Consider the following 14,191-nt stretch of genomic DNA (forward strand, 5'->3'; position numbering starts at 1 on the left):
TTCTGCCATACACACCTAGGAAGCTAGACAAAACATACAGAACAACCGTTTTCAGATGTTGGACAATTGGCAGTGCAGAACTGACGTCATTGAGATAAAGAAAAAAATGAGGTAAATTCTGTGATTTTCCTAGCTTTTTGCCTAGCGGTGCAATCTGGATCATAAAATCAGAATGTGGCAATCTCACTGAGGACGCACAGATTGGAGTTCATGGAACCTGAGGCAGCTGGAAGTTGCTGTGCAAAATTCCAAAAAGGAAGAAGGTATGCAAAAACCTTCAGAAATTTGCATAGGATCTTGAGTTTTTTCTGAATATTAAGGTAGCCATAAGTAGAGCTAAGTTCCAGGAGACTGAGCAAAGAACAATTGAAGAGATGTAACTGAACAATTCCCAGAGCTAGGAAACATACAAATTATGACCAATTGGAGTAGAAATAACTTAGTGACCTCCCAAGATGTTCAGGAGAGACTGCAGCAGAGATAAACCTTACTAAAAGGTCTGAACTAGGTCTAGAGTAAAGTACACGCTAGACCTGCTTAACGAAGCTTAAAAACTAGCCTCAAAAACATCAAACTAATCCAAAAGTAAGTTAACAACCTGGTACAACAAAGACCTATACTCTTTAAGGGAAGACTACAAAATACAGACATTCAACAATGTGACATCCACATTAGCCAGGGGTGGTGGTCCATGCCTGTAATCCCAGCTACTCAGGAGGCTGAGGCAGAAGAATTGCTTGAACCCAGGAGGCGGAGGTTACAGTGAGCCGAGATCAAGCCACTGTGCTCCAGCCTGGGCGACAGAGCAAGCCTCTGTCTCAAAAAAAAAAAACAGAAAAAGTCCAGGTGCAGTGGCTCACGCATGTAATTCCAGCACTTTGGGAGGCCAAGGCAGGCGGATTGCCTGAGGTCAGGAGTTTGAGACCAGCCTGGCCAACATGGTGAAACCTCGTCTCTACTAAAAATATAAAAATCAGCTGGACGTGGGGGTGACTGCCTATAGTCTCAGCTACTGGGAAGGCTAAGGCAGGATAATTGCTTGAACCTGGGAGGTGGAGATTGCAGTGAGCTGAGATGTCGCCACTGCACTCCAGCCTGGGGCACAGAGCGAGACTCTATCTCAAAAAGAAAAAGAAAGAAAAAGAAAAAGAAAAACAATGTGACATCCTGAGATCCAGTAAAAAATTACTATTTATACCAAGAAGCAGCGGGGAAAAACCAAGAGAAAAATCAGGTGACAGACATGGACCCAGAAATGACAGAAATTATGGAATTAGCAGATAAGAATGATGAAACAGCTATTATAACTATATTTAAAGAAAAACATGAATATAATGAGGAAAGAAGAAAAAAGAACCAGATGGAACTTCTAGTGGTGAAAAATACAGTATCTGAACTTGTAACCACATCGTATCAATCTGGCTCAACTTTTTTTTTTGAGACAGAGTCTCTCTCTGTCCCCCAGGCTGGAGTGCAGTGGCACGATCTTGGCTCACTGCAAGCTCTGCCTCCCGGGTTCAATCGATTTTCCTGCCTCCGCCTCCCAAGTAGCTGGGATTATAGGTGCATGCCACCATGCCCAGCTAATTTTTGTATTTTTAGTAGAGATGGGGTTTCACCATGTTGGCCAGGCTGGTCTTCAACTCCTGACCTCAAATGATCTGCCCACCTCGCCCTCCCAAAGTGCTGGGATTACAGGCGTGAGCCACTATGCCCGGCCAATCTGGCTCAACTTTTATATAACAAAGTTGTGAGTTTTCAGTTGCTATGGATTCCCCAGGTTGAAGGTTATATAACCTGAGCATGCCCAGATGAAGCAAGCATGCAATGATAGGGGGAATCTAAGTGCTCAGACCAAGGAGCAGAGACGGAACTAAGTGGACACCACATAGTTTGATCCAGGATCCAATCAGATCAAACTCTGACATCACCCCATGCCAGGATCCAGTCAGATCATGCCTTCTGGCATCACCTCATTGCAAGATCCAATCAGATAATACCTTGCTACCCTATGCTTATAAAACATGACCCAGACCCCAGCTTGGGGAGACATAGTTGAGCATTTCCTCCTATTTCCTTGCCAGCTGACTCACAGTAAAACTTTTCTCAGCCGGGCACAGTGGCTCATGCCTGTAATCCCAGCACTTTGGGAGGCTGAGGTGCACGGATCACCTGAGGCCAGGACTTCAAGACCACCCTGAGCAACATGGCGAAACCCCGTCTCTACTAAAAATACAAAAATTAGCTGGGCATGGTGGCACGTGCCTGTAATCCCAGCTGCTAGGGGGGCTGAGGCAGGAGGATCACTTGAACCTAGGAGGCGGAGGTTGCAGTGAGCCGAGATCGTGCCACAGCATTCCAGCCTATGCAACAGAGTGAGACTCCGTCTCAAAAACAAAAACAAAACTTTTCTCAAAAACTAGTGCCACAGTATTGGCCTCTATGCACGTCGGGCAGTGAGCCCATTGATTGCTCAGTAACAAAATGAAAAATTCAACATGGCAGCTGGCTTACCCCAGAGCAAGCAATCAGAGGGAAAAAAAGAGGGTTACCTAATGCATTAGTTTTCTATTGCAGTAAAAAATTACCACAAGCTTAGTGGCTCTGAAACCACCTTTGCAAAAATTACAAGTGAGATAAATCTGACATAGAAAAAGTATGATAGTGAAAAAAAGTCTGACCTAACTGACTCCATTTTGCTTCTAACCTCAAAGCCACCCTTGTTCATTTCCCGGCATAGGCCAAACTAACTATGGGAGGAATTTATAGTTTGAAAGAGGGGTGTCCAATCTTTTGGCTTCCCTGGGTCACATTGGAAGAGGAAGAATTGTCTTGGACCACACATAAAATACACTAACACTAATGATAGCTCATAAGCTTAAAAAAGTCACAAAAAAACCCTCAATATTTTAAGAAAGTTTATGAATTTGTGTTGGACCACATTCAAAGCTGTCCCGGATGGTATGCAGCCCATGGGTCAAGGGTTGGACAAGCTTGGTTTAAAACAAAGATGAAAATAGCCCCTTCCCAAAACTAACAATCTCCTTGTTCAGTGACTAAAACTGCCTTTGAAAAACTAACAAACTAGCTACAAAGTTAAAATTATGGTTCAGAAGTCTTGTAGCCAGAGGGCACAAGATTTGTAATCTCCCCAGTTGCTCCTATAGATAACATCACTATTGTAAAATCTAAGATTGATGTTTGAGGTATTTTCCAGACCCTGCATTCTGATGGGCTATCTGGTCTTGTAACCCCCAGCAACACATAGGAAGAAACTGGCTCATCTGGTCTTGTAACCTCCACCCAGAAACTGACTCAGTGCAGGAAGACAGCTTTGACCCCCTATGATTTCATCCCTGACCCAACCAATCAGCATTCCCCATTCCCTAGTCTCCTGCCCTCCAAACTATCCTTTAAAAACCCTAGCCTCGGTGGGCGCGGTGGCTCACGCCTGTAATCCCAGCACTTTGGGAGGCTGAGGAGGGCGGATCACAAGGTCAGGAGATTGAGACCATCTTGGCTAACACGGTGAAACCCTGTCTCTACTAAAAATACAAAAAATTAGCTGGGCGTGGTGGCAGGCACCTGTAGTCCCAGCTACTCGAGAGGCTGAGGCAGGAGAATGGTGTGAACCTGGGAGGCGGAGCTTGCAGTGAGCCGAGATTGCACCACTGCACGCCAGCCTGGGCCGCAGAGTGAAACACCGTCTCAAAAAATAAAGAAAGAAAGAAAGAACCAGAGAAGCAAGAGCAAACAAAAACAAATGCAGTCTATACTATATAATGCTATATAAATCACAAGAGTCAAAAGCACACAACATAGGTTAGAAATAGAAACTGTTGGCTGGGTGCGGTGGCTCACGCCTGTAATCTCAGCACTTTGGGAGGCTGAGGCGGGGGGATCACAAGGTCAAGAGATTGAGACCATCCTAGCCAACATGGTGAAACCCCGTTTCTACTAAAAATACAAAAATTAGCCAGGCATGGTGGCACGTGCCTGTAGTCCCAGCTACTTAGGAGACCAGCCTGGACAACATAATGAGACCTTCACCTCTACAAAAAAAAAAAAGTTTTTAAAGTTAGCCAGCCAGGCCAGGCACGGTGGCTCACACCTGTAATCTCAGCACTTTGGGAGGCCGAGGCAGGCAGATCACCTGAGGTTGGGAGTTCAAGACCAGCCTGACCAACATGGAGAAACCCTGTCTCTGCTAAAAATACAAAATTAGCAGAGCATGGTGCATGCCTGTAATCCCAGCTATTTGGGCGCTGAGGCAGGAGAATCACTTGAACCCAGGAGCCGGAGGTTGCGGTGAGCCGAGATTGCCCCATTGCACTCCAGCCTGGGCAATAAAAGCAAAACTGTCTCAAAAATAAATAAATAAATAAATAAATAAATAAATAAATAAATAGTTAGCCAGCCATGGTGGTGCATGCCTGCAGTCCCAGCTACTCAGGAGGCTGAGGTGGGAGGATCACTTGAGCCCAGGAGTCAAGGCTTCAGTTTGAGCCGTGATTATACCATTACACTCTAGCCTCGGTGACAAAGTGAGAGTCTGTCGCTATTTTTTAAATTTAATTTTAATTTGTATTTATTTATTTGTTTTAGAGAGAGAGGTCTCACTATGTTCCCCTGGCTGGTCTCAAACTAATGGGCTCAAGTGATCCTCCCACCTCAGCCTCCAGAGTAGCTGAGATTACAGGCATGCACCACCATGTACAGCTCCCTATTCTACTTTCTGTCTCTATGAATTTGCCTATTTTAGATATTTCATATAAGTGGAATTATATATTTGTTCATTTGTGTCTCGCTTATTTCACTTAGTAGAGTTTTTAAGATTCATTTATGTTGTAGTATATATGAGGATTTCATTCTTTCTGTGGCTGAATAATATTCTATTGCATGCATATACCACATTTTTTTATCCATTCATCTATTGATGGACACTTGGGTTGTTTCCACTTTTTGGCTATTGTGAACAATGCTGCTGTGAACATTGGTATATAAGTATCTGTTTGAGTCCCTGCATTCAATATAATTTAATATTTAATAATGCTTCTGTTTAGCAAACAGCTGGCAAAATTGCAAAAACTTAATAATCAGCTCTGATGAGCCTGTTAGAGCCAGCTCTAGCACAATATCAGAGAATCTGTAATTTACCTGACTGGACCCAACAAGCCCAACTTGGAATTCAAGCTCACCACACCAGTATTTTCCAAATTTGCCCGATGATGATAATTGCCTAGGATATTTATGAAAATACTGATCCCCAAGCCAGGTGTGGTGGCTCATGCCTATAATCCCAGCACTTTGGGAGGCCAAGACAGAGAAGATTGCTTGAGCCCAGGAGTTTGAGACCAGCCTGGGCAACATGGTGAAATCCCATCTCTACAAAAAATACAAAAATTGGCCGGGTGTGTGATGTGAACCTGTAGTCCCAGCTACTAGTGGGGAATGGGGGCGGTGGGGCGGGGGAGCAGGTGGCTGAGGCAGGAAGATCACCTGAGTCTGAGAGGTCAAGGCTTCAGTGAGCTATGATTGCACCACTGCACTCCAGCTTGGGTGACAGAGTGATACCCTGTTTCAAAAAAAAAAAAAAAACAGTGATTTCCAGACCCTCTTGGGACATTCTGATTCTGAAGGTCTAAGGCAAGGTGATTTTTCTGTCTGAAAAACTCTAATATTAGTCCCCAGTCTCACCAAATCTGGGCCTGAAGGGAGGGAGTGGGGTACAAATACGGTGCCCCGGAAGAAAGGTGGTGAGAGTGAGTCCTTTGGGGAGAAATTGCTGCAAAATTTGAGATGCATTTTTTTCCTCTCCAAAATCATTCCCAGCTCCAACATTCATTGACATTCATTCAGTTCTCTCCTGCTTATCTCCCTGAATTCTGTCTTAGCAAAGAAAACCTTCCAGAAAGAGCCAAGAGGAAATCATTAGGCCCCAGCAATTTTGACAAGATCACAGACGCTTGCATATCATTAGACTATTTAGAAACACGCTCTAAAGTTCCGAGGTTGCCATTCTGCAGTGTTATTTTGATACCCTGACAAGATATTTTTAGAGCACATGAAGCCCAAATTAAAACATTGCTACAGGAAAAAAAAAGTGAAATCCAACCAGGGGTCTATTAAATGGAAAACTACAGTAAATATCAGATAAGAGTGAAGAAAATAGTACAAAACATTTTTGAAAACTATTTTGGGAGAAGCAGGAGTTGGAGAGATGCTCATGACTTATGTGCGGAGATGTGTCTGTATCCTGCCAGTGGGGGAGGGAAAGACCTTATCCCTGTGTTATAGAACTGGGGTCCACTCACCTGGCCCAGCAAAAAGAATGCTGATGTCAGGATAGCAGTGAAAGAAAGTGAGGACTTTGTTGCAGGGTGCCAAACAAGGAGAGCTGGCAGCTCATACTTAAGACCTGACCTCCCAGATGGCTTACAGTTAAGGGTTTTTAAAGGCAGGGAGACAGATGTGCTAGGCCAAGTCATAAACCAGTACAGGGAGGCTATATATTATTTTGACTTAAAAAGGAAGGGAGGACAGGTGGATTAAAAAATTTTTGATTTCTAATTGGTTAAGAGGCAAAGCTTTTGTCTAAAACTTTGGGATCAGCAGAAAAGAATGTTACTGGCTGGGCGCAGTGGCTCATGCCTGTAATCCCAGCACTTTGGGAGGCCAAGGTGAGCAGATCACGAGGTCAGGATATTGAGATCATCCTGGCCAACAATAGTGAAACCCTGTCTCTACTAAAAATACAAAAATTAGCTGGGCGTGGCAGCGTGTGCCTGTAATCCCAGCTACTTGGGAGGCTAAGGCAGGAGAATCACTTGAACCCAGGAGGTGGAGGTTGCAGTGAGCTGAGATCGCACCGCTGCACTCCAGCCTGGTGACAGCTAGACTCTGTCTCAAAAAAAAAAAAGAAAAAAAAAAAAAAGAATGTTACCTGTGGTTCATGAGTGTGACCTTCTCCAGGCTCCTCAGGAAGAAATTTTTTAAAAAGAATGGTTGGTTTGGGAACAGTCCTCTGTTCCCCCTTATCTGAGGTCCATGTGCTAGCAGAGTAGGATGTGGGTCCAGGTTTCTGTAAAACAACTCAGGGACATATATTAAGATGTTATCGGCTGGGCGTGGTGGCTCACGCCTATAATCCCAGCGCTTTGGGAGGCCCTGGTGGGCAGATCACTTGAGGTCAGGAGTTCGAGACCAGCCTGGCCAACATGGCAAAACCTCATCTCTACTAAAAATACAAAAATTAGCTAGGCATGGTGGCATAAGCCTGTAATCCCAGCTACTCGGGAGGCTGTGGCAGGAGAATTGCTTGAACTTGGGAGGCAGAGGTTGCAGTGAGCTGAGATCATGCCACTGCACTCCAGCTTAGGTGACAGAGCAAGACAAGATGTTATCTTTAGTTTCTATAGGGAATAAAATATCTCCTGACTCTAACTTCCTTGGTGATTGTTTTATTGATTTATTGATTTATTTGTTTATTTTTTGAGACAGAGTCTCGCTCTGTCGCCCAGGCTGGAGTGCAGTGGCATAATCTCGGCTCACTGCAACCTCTGCCTCCCAGGTTCAAGCTATTCTCATGTCTCAGCCTCCTGAGTAGCAGAGATTACAGGCGCCCACCACCAGGCCCGGCTAATTTTTGTATTTTTAGTAGAGACGGGGTTTTGCCATGTTGGTCAGGTTGGCCTCGAACTCCTGACCTCAGGAGATCCACCCGCCTTGGCCTCCAGAAGTGCTGGGATTACAGGCATGAGCCACCGCGCCCAGCCAGTTATTGTTTTAAACTACTATTGCCTTCTTGTTCATCAAGTTGCTCATTTACTTCTCCAGGCTAGCTAGGTGCCTGGAATTTCCCTAGAAGGAACACCAGATTTTTATTTTTCTTTTCTTTCTTTCTTTTTTTTTTTTTTTAGATGGAGTCTTGCTCTGTTGCCCAGGCTGGAGTGCAGTGGTGCAGTCTCAGCTAGCTGCAACCTACGGTCTCCCGGGTTCAAGCAATAATTCTACCTCAGCCTCCTGAGTAGCTGGGATTACAGGAAGAAATTTAAAACAAAGAATGGGTGGTTGGAGTTCAGTCCTCTATTTATAGTCCTCTATAAAGAAAATAAATTTTTCGTTATTTTCATGCTTGGGGAGGGTGGTATCCAGCAGGTCCCTAAGAAGGGTCCTTGCTTAGTCTCACTTGCAGCCTGTCTTGGAAGGTCCTGATGCCTTGTATTAGCACAAGAGGAGATTCCTGTCCACTGGGGAGGGCTGGATGTAGGCTGCTGGCAGGGAAGACACAGGACTTCACTGTACATGGTCAAATATCTTACTGGCCTTCTGTTTACTCCCTGGTTCCTTGGCTTGGGCCTGGAATGTGGTTAGTTGGGCTTTAAACCCCCTTGCCTTCTTCCTCTGCCTTTTTGCTCTCAAGAGTAGCCCTGTGTCTGGTGTTTGTCACAGTGTCTCCATTTGAAGGCTTCCATGGGTTAAAGACCCATCTAACTTCCAGAATCACTGCCGAGAAGGTCCACAAGCTTAGGTTAGACTTGTTAGATCCTTAGTTCCTAATATCTTTGGGGCTAGACCTCTTTGATGAGTCTTTGCATACAATTCACTGGATAGCACTTCAAAGGTTTGTTGACTCCCTTAAGCCCATTGGTGGATTAAGACAGTGTCTAGGTAATGATTCAGATCCAGGTGGCCTTGGAGTAGGGACAACTTGGCTTAGCTGGGAGGTGCTGGCATGCTCTTCAGACCCAGCACTCCAGCTATGACAGGGATTTCAATGGCCTTCCTTTTCTTGGAGTCTTTATACAATTCTAATTGGATAATTTGGAGCAAGAACAAAAAGCCTCTTTTGGCAATTTTAAGATATGCTTGGTGGGTTTTTTTTTGTTTATTTGTTTGTTTTTTTGAGATTGAGTCTCACTCTGTTGCCCAGGCTGGAGTGCAGTGGCATGATCTCGGCTCACTGCAACCTCTGCCTCCCAGGTTCAAGCAATTCTCCTGCCTCAGCCTCCTGAGTAGCTATGACTACAGGCACGCGCCACCATGCCCAGCTAATTTTTGTATTTTTAGTAGAGACAGGGTTTCAGCATGTTGGCCAGAATGGTCTCGATCTCTTGACTTCATGATCTGCCCGCGTCGGCCTCCCAAAGTGCTGGGATTACAGGTGTGACCCACTGCGCCTGGCTTACTCTTGGGTTTCTTATAAAGAAAAGAGGATAGGGGAGAGTTCTTTAGGGTAATACAAGGATTCTACATTACTGTTCAACCCAGAAAGAGAGATGGGCAGATTTCATATCTATGAGGGAAAGCGTAAGCAGTAGATGCTAAGAGTTATTTTCTATGTATGCTTAATTCAGGACATACAACAAGAATTTCGTGAGTTCCATCACATATACTAGGGGATGGAGGTAAAGCATGATGATTATGAAACAGGCGTATGCCATCAAAGAGCATGCCAACCTGCATAAAGAGGGGGGTGGGCAAATTAACAACCCACAACCCCCTCACCTGCCAGATGCCTAAAGTATATGGCACATATTTGGATTTTAAAAAATGTGGTGGAGGGATGACTTTGTTGAATGACTTGATTTGCCCTATAGAGTCATTTTATGCCGACCAATGGAATTTTGAAGAATGCTCCCAAAGGCAATGGATTTTTGTTTTGTCTTAGTTAATGTTGAGCCATTATTCCTGGCTGCTGTTAGGTTCAATTGTCTCTTCAGGCTACTCCCCATAGTTGATAATAAAACCATTATGAGAATAGGGCAGTCATCCAAAGCCTAGGGCTTGCTGAAAGCTCTGGCAGGGAAAATGGTAGTTTGGGATTAGGGAACAGGAAGGGACAGCTAAGCTTTGAGGTACTAACAGTTATTTCCTCCTTCTGAATTGAATTGGGGATATATATACACACACATGCACACACACACATATATTCATGTATTTATATATGTATGTATATATCCAATTCCTTTTTTTTTTTTTTTTTGAGACAGAGTCTCAATCTGTCACGCAGGTTGGAGTACAGTGGTGTGATCTCGGCTCACTGCAACCTCCCCCTCTTGGGTTCAAGCCATTCTCCTGCCTCAGCCTCCTAAATAGCTGGGATTACAGGTATGCACCACCACACCCAGCTAATTTTTATATTTTTAGTAGAGACTGGTTTTAACCATGTTGGCCAGGCTGGTCTCGAACTCCTGACCTCAGGTGATCCACCCACCTCAGCCTCCCAAAGTGCTGGGATTACAGGTGTGAACCACTGTGCCCGGCAAATTTCTTTCTTTCTTTCTTTCTTTCTTTCTTTTTATTTTAACTGTATTTTCTTCCAGTCTTGATCCATATTTGTGTCCACTTATGAGGTGTAGCATACATACCCTTTTATGTTCTGTATTTTTGGTGGGGAGTCTCTCTATGTTGCCCATGCTGGTCTCTAACTCCTAGGCTCAAAAGATCCTCTTGCCTTGGCCTCCCAAAGTGCTGAGAATACAAGCATAAGCCACATGCCCAGCTGATTTTTAATTTTTTTGTGTGTGTGTGACAGAGTCTCGCTCTTGTCGCCCAGGCTGGAGTGCAGTGCCATGATCTCGGCTCACTACAACATCTGCCTCCCAGGTTCAAGCGTTTCTCCTGCCTCAGCCTCCTGAGTAGCTGGGATTACAGGTGCCTGCCACCACACCCAGCTAATTTTTGTATTTTTAGTAAAGACAGGATTTCGCCATGTTGGCCAGGCTGGTCTCGAACTCCTGACCTCAGGTGATCCGCCTGCCTCAGCCTCCCAAAGTGTGCTGGGATTACAGGCTTGAGCCATTGTGCCCAGCCTGATTTTTAAAATTTTTATGTATTTATTTATTTTTATTTTTATTTTTATTTTGAGATAGAGTCTTGCTGTGTCGCCCAGGCTGGAGTGCAGTGGCACAATCTAAGCTCACTGCAACCTCTGCCTCCTGGGTTCAAGCGATTCTCCTGCCTCAGCCTCCTGAGTAGCTGGGGCTACAGGCGTCCACCACCACGTCCGGCTAATCTTTTTTTTTTTTTTGAGACGGAGTTTCACTCTTGTTGCCCAGGCTGGAGTGCAATGGCACGATCTCGGCTCACCGCAACCTCTGCCTTCCAGGTTCAAGCGATTCTCCTGCCTCAGCCTCCCTAGTAGCTGGGATTATAGGCATGTGCTACCACGCCCAGCTAATTTTGTATTTTTAGTAGAGACGGGGTTTCTCCATGTCAGTCAGGCTGGTCTCAAACTCCCGACCTCAGGTGATCTGCCTGCCTCGGCCTCCCAAAGTGCTGGGATTACAGGCGTGAGACCCCTCGCCTGGCTAATTTTTGTATTTTTAGTAGAGACAGCATTTCACCATCTTGGCCAGGCTAGTCTCAAACTCCTGACCTCAGGCGATCCGCCCGCTTTGGCCTCCCAAAGTGCTGGGATTACAGGTGTGAGCCACCGTGCCTGGCCTCTGTTTTTTTTTTTTTTTTTTTTTTACTATTAACTTTTCCTTTTTTGTATTCTACTGCATCTTCTCAGAATTGTGTTCTGTCACCAAAAGCAGTTTCAACAAAAGCAAAAAGTGACTAATGGGATCTAATTAAACTAAAGAGCTTCTGCACAGCAAAATAAATTATCAATAGAGTAAACAGACAACCTACAAAATGGGAGAAAAATTTTGCAAACTATGCATCCTACAAAGGTCTAATATCCAGCATCTGTAAGGAACTTAAATACATTTACAAGAATAAAAACAAACAACCCCATTAAAAAGCCATCAAAGGACATGAACAGACACTTTTCAAAAGAAAATATACATGCAACCAATAAGCATATGAAAAAAAGCTCAACATCACTGGTCATTAAAGAAATGCAAATCAAAACCACAGTGAGATACCACCTCACACCAGTCAGAATGATGATGATTAAAAAGTCAAAAAATAACAAATGCTGGCAAGGTTGCAGAGAAAAAGAAACACTTCTACACTGTTGGTAGGAGTGCAAATTAGTTCAACCATAGTGGAAAGTAGTGTGGTGAATCCTCAAAGAGCTAAAAACAGAACTACCATTCAACCCAGCAATCCTGTTACTGGATATATACCCAAAGGAATATAAATCATTCTACCATAAAGACACATGCACTTGTATGTTTATTACGGCACTATTCACAATAGCAAAGACATGGAATCAACCTAAATGCCCATCAATGGTAGACTGAATAAAGAAAATGTGGTAATATCCATCATGGAATACTATACAGCCATAAAAAAGAACGAGATCATGTCCCTTGCAGGAACATTGATGGAGCTGAAGGCCATTATCCTTAGAAAACTAACATAGGAACAGAAAACCAAATACCGCATGTTCTCACTTATAAGTAGGAGCTAAATGATGAGAACACATGAACACGTAGAGGGGAACAACACACACTGGGGCCTACCAGAGAGTGGAGGGTGGGAGAAGTGAGAGGATCAGGAAAAATAACTAATGGGTACTAGGCTTAATACCTGGGTAACAAAATAATCTGTGCAACAGGCCGGGCACGGTGGCTCATGCCTGTAATCCCAGCACTTTGGGAGGCTGAGGCGGATCACGAGGTCAGGAGATGGAGGCCATCCTGGCTAACACAGTGAAACCCCGTCTCTACTAGAAATACAAAAAAATTAGCCGGGCGTGGTGGCAGGGGCCTGTAGTCCCAGCTACTCGGGAGGCTGAGGCAAGAGAATGGCGTGAACCCGGGAGGCGGAGCTTGCAGTGAGCAGAGATGGCGCCACTGCATTCCAGCCTGGGTGACACAGCGAGACACCATCTCAAAAAAAAAAAAAAAATTCTGTGCAACAAACCCTCATGACACAGGTTTATCTATATAACAAACCTGCAACTCAAGGTTAAAAAAAATTATTATTATTATTATTTGAGTCGGAGTCTTGCTCTGTTGCTCTGGCTGGAGTGCAGGGGCATGGTCTTGGCTCACTGCAACCTCTGCCTCCCGAGTTCAAGCGATTCTCCTGCCTCAGCCTCCTGAGTAGCTGGGATTACAGGCATGCACCACCGCGCCTGGCTAATTTTTGTATTTTTAGTATTTTTATTTTTAATTTATTTATTTTGTTTATTTTATTTTATTTGTTTTGTTTTGTTTTGTTTTATTTATTTTGTTTTACTTTATTTTATTTTGTATTTTTAGTAGAGACTAAAAATAGTAGAGGGTTTTAGTAGAGGGTTTTGCCATGTTGGCCAGGCTGGTCTCAAACTCCTGATCTCAGGTGACCCACCTACCTCGGCCTCTCAAACTGCTGCGATTATAGGCGTGAGCCACCGCACCCGGCAGAATTATGTTGTTTTAAAACTTAGCATTATATAATGTTTTTAATGATGTTATTTAGTCCTTATGAGTAGATTTTTAAAAAAGACTCTTTCCTGGCCGGACGCGGTGGCTCACGACTGTAATCCTAGCACTTTGGGAGGCTGAGGCAAGCAGATCACCTGAAGTCGGGAGTTAGACACCAGCGTGACCAACATGGAGAAACCCCGTCTTTACTAAAAATACAAAATTAGCCAGACGCGGTGGCACAAGCCTGTAATCCCAGCTACTCGGGAGGCTGAGGCAGGAGAATGGCTTGAACCCGAGAGGCGGAAGTTGCAGTGAGCCGAGATCACGCCATTGCTCCAGCCTGGGCAATAAGAGCAAAACTCCATCTCAAAAACAAACAACAAACAAACAAAAAAACCTCTTTCCTGACTGTAAAAGTAAAGCATATTTGTTATTTTTAAAAATACAGATAATATGTGAAGAAAGTGAAAAATTACCTTTGATATTTTGAAGTGTATCCTTCAAGACTTTTTTTCTATGCATATATAAATATATATGTACAAAAATGGAATCATACCTTTTAGTTCCTGTTTTCCATGTCAATAGATATATAGTGACATATTTCATGTTTTTATGAATATACCATGATTTATGTATTCTATTAGTGACACTGCAATTGTTTCCAAATTGTCACTATTGTAACAGTCCTCATCATCTTCTCTCCTTAGGACTAATTCCTCCTATAAGTAGAATTGGTGAGTCACAGAGCATGCACATTTAAACACTTTAAAATACATTGTTTACCAATCTCACTGCCAGTAGGAACGTATGTAAAGGTTCCTTTCCCCTTGCTCTTGCCAATATAATTATCCTTCTTAATACTCGCAAAATAATCTAGAATT

The 14,191-nt window shown here is 43.9% G+C and overlaps 1 protein-coding gene across 1 annotated transcript in view; it reads left to right on the forward strand.

The window, feature by feature from the left end:
* Positions 1 to 14,191, forward strand: part of CHCT1 (CHD1 helical C-terminal domain containing 1) — a 38,905-nt gene that overhangs the window by 14,452 nt on the left and 10,262 nt on the right. The gene's annotated exons all lie outside the window — the stretch shown is intronic.

The sequence above is a fragment of the Pan troglodytes genome, chromosome 19 (genome assembly GCF_028858775.2).
Source record: "Pan troglodytes isolate AG18354 chromosome 19, NHGRI_mPanTro3-v2.0_pri, whole genome shotgun sequence".
Taxonomy (NCBI): Eukaryota; Metazoa; Chordata; class Mammalia; order Primates; family Hominidae; genus Pan; species Pan troglodytes.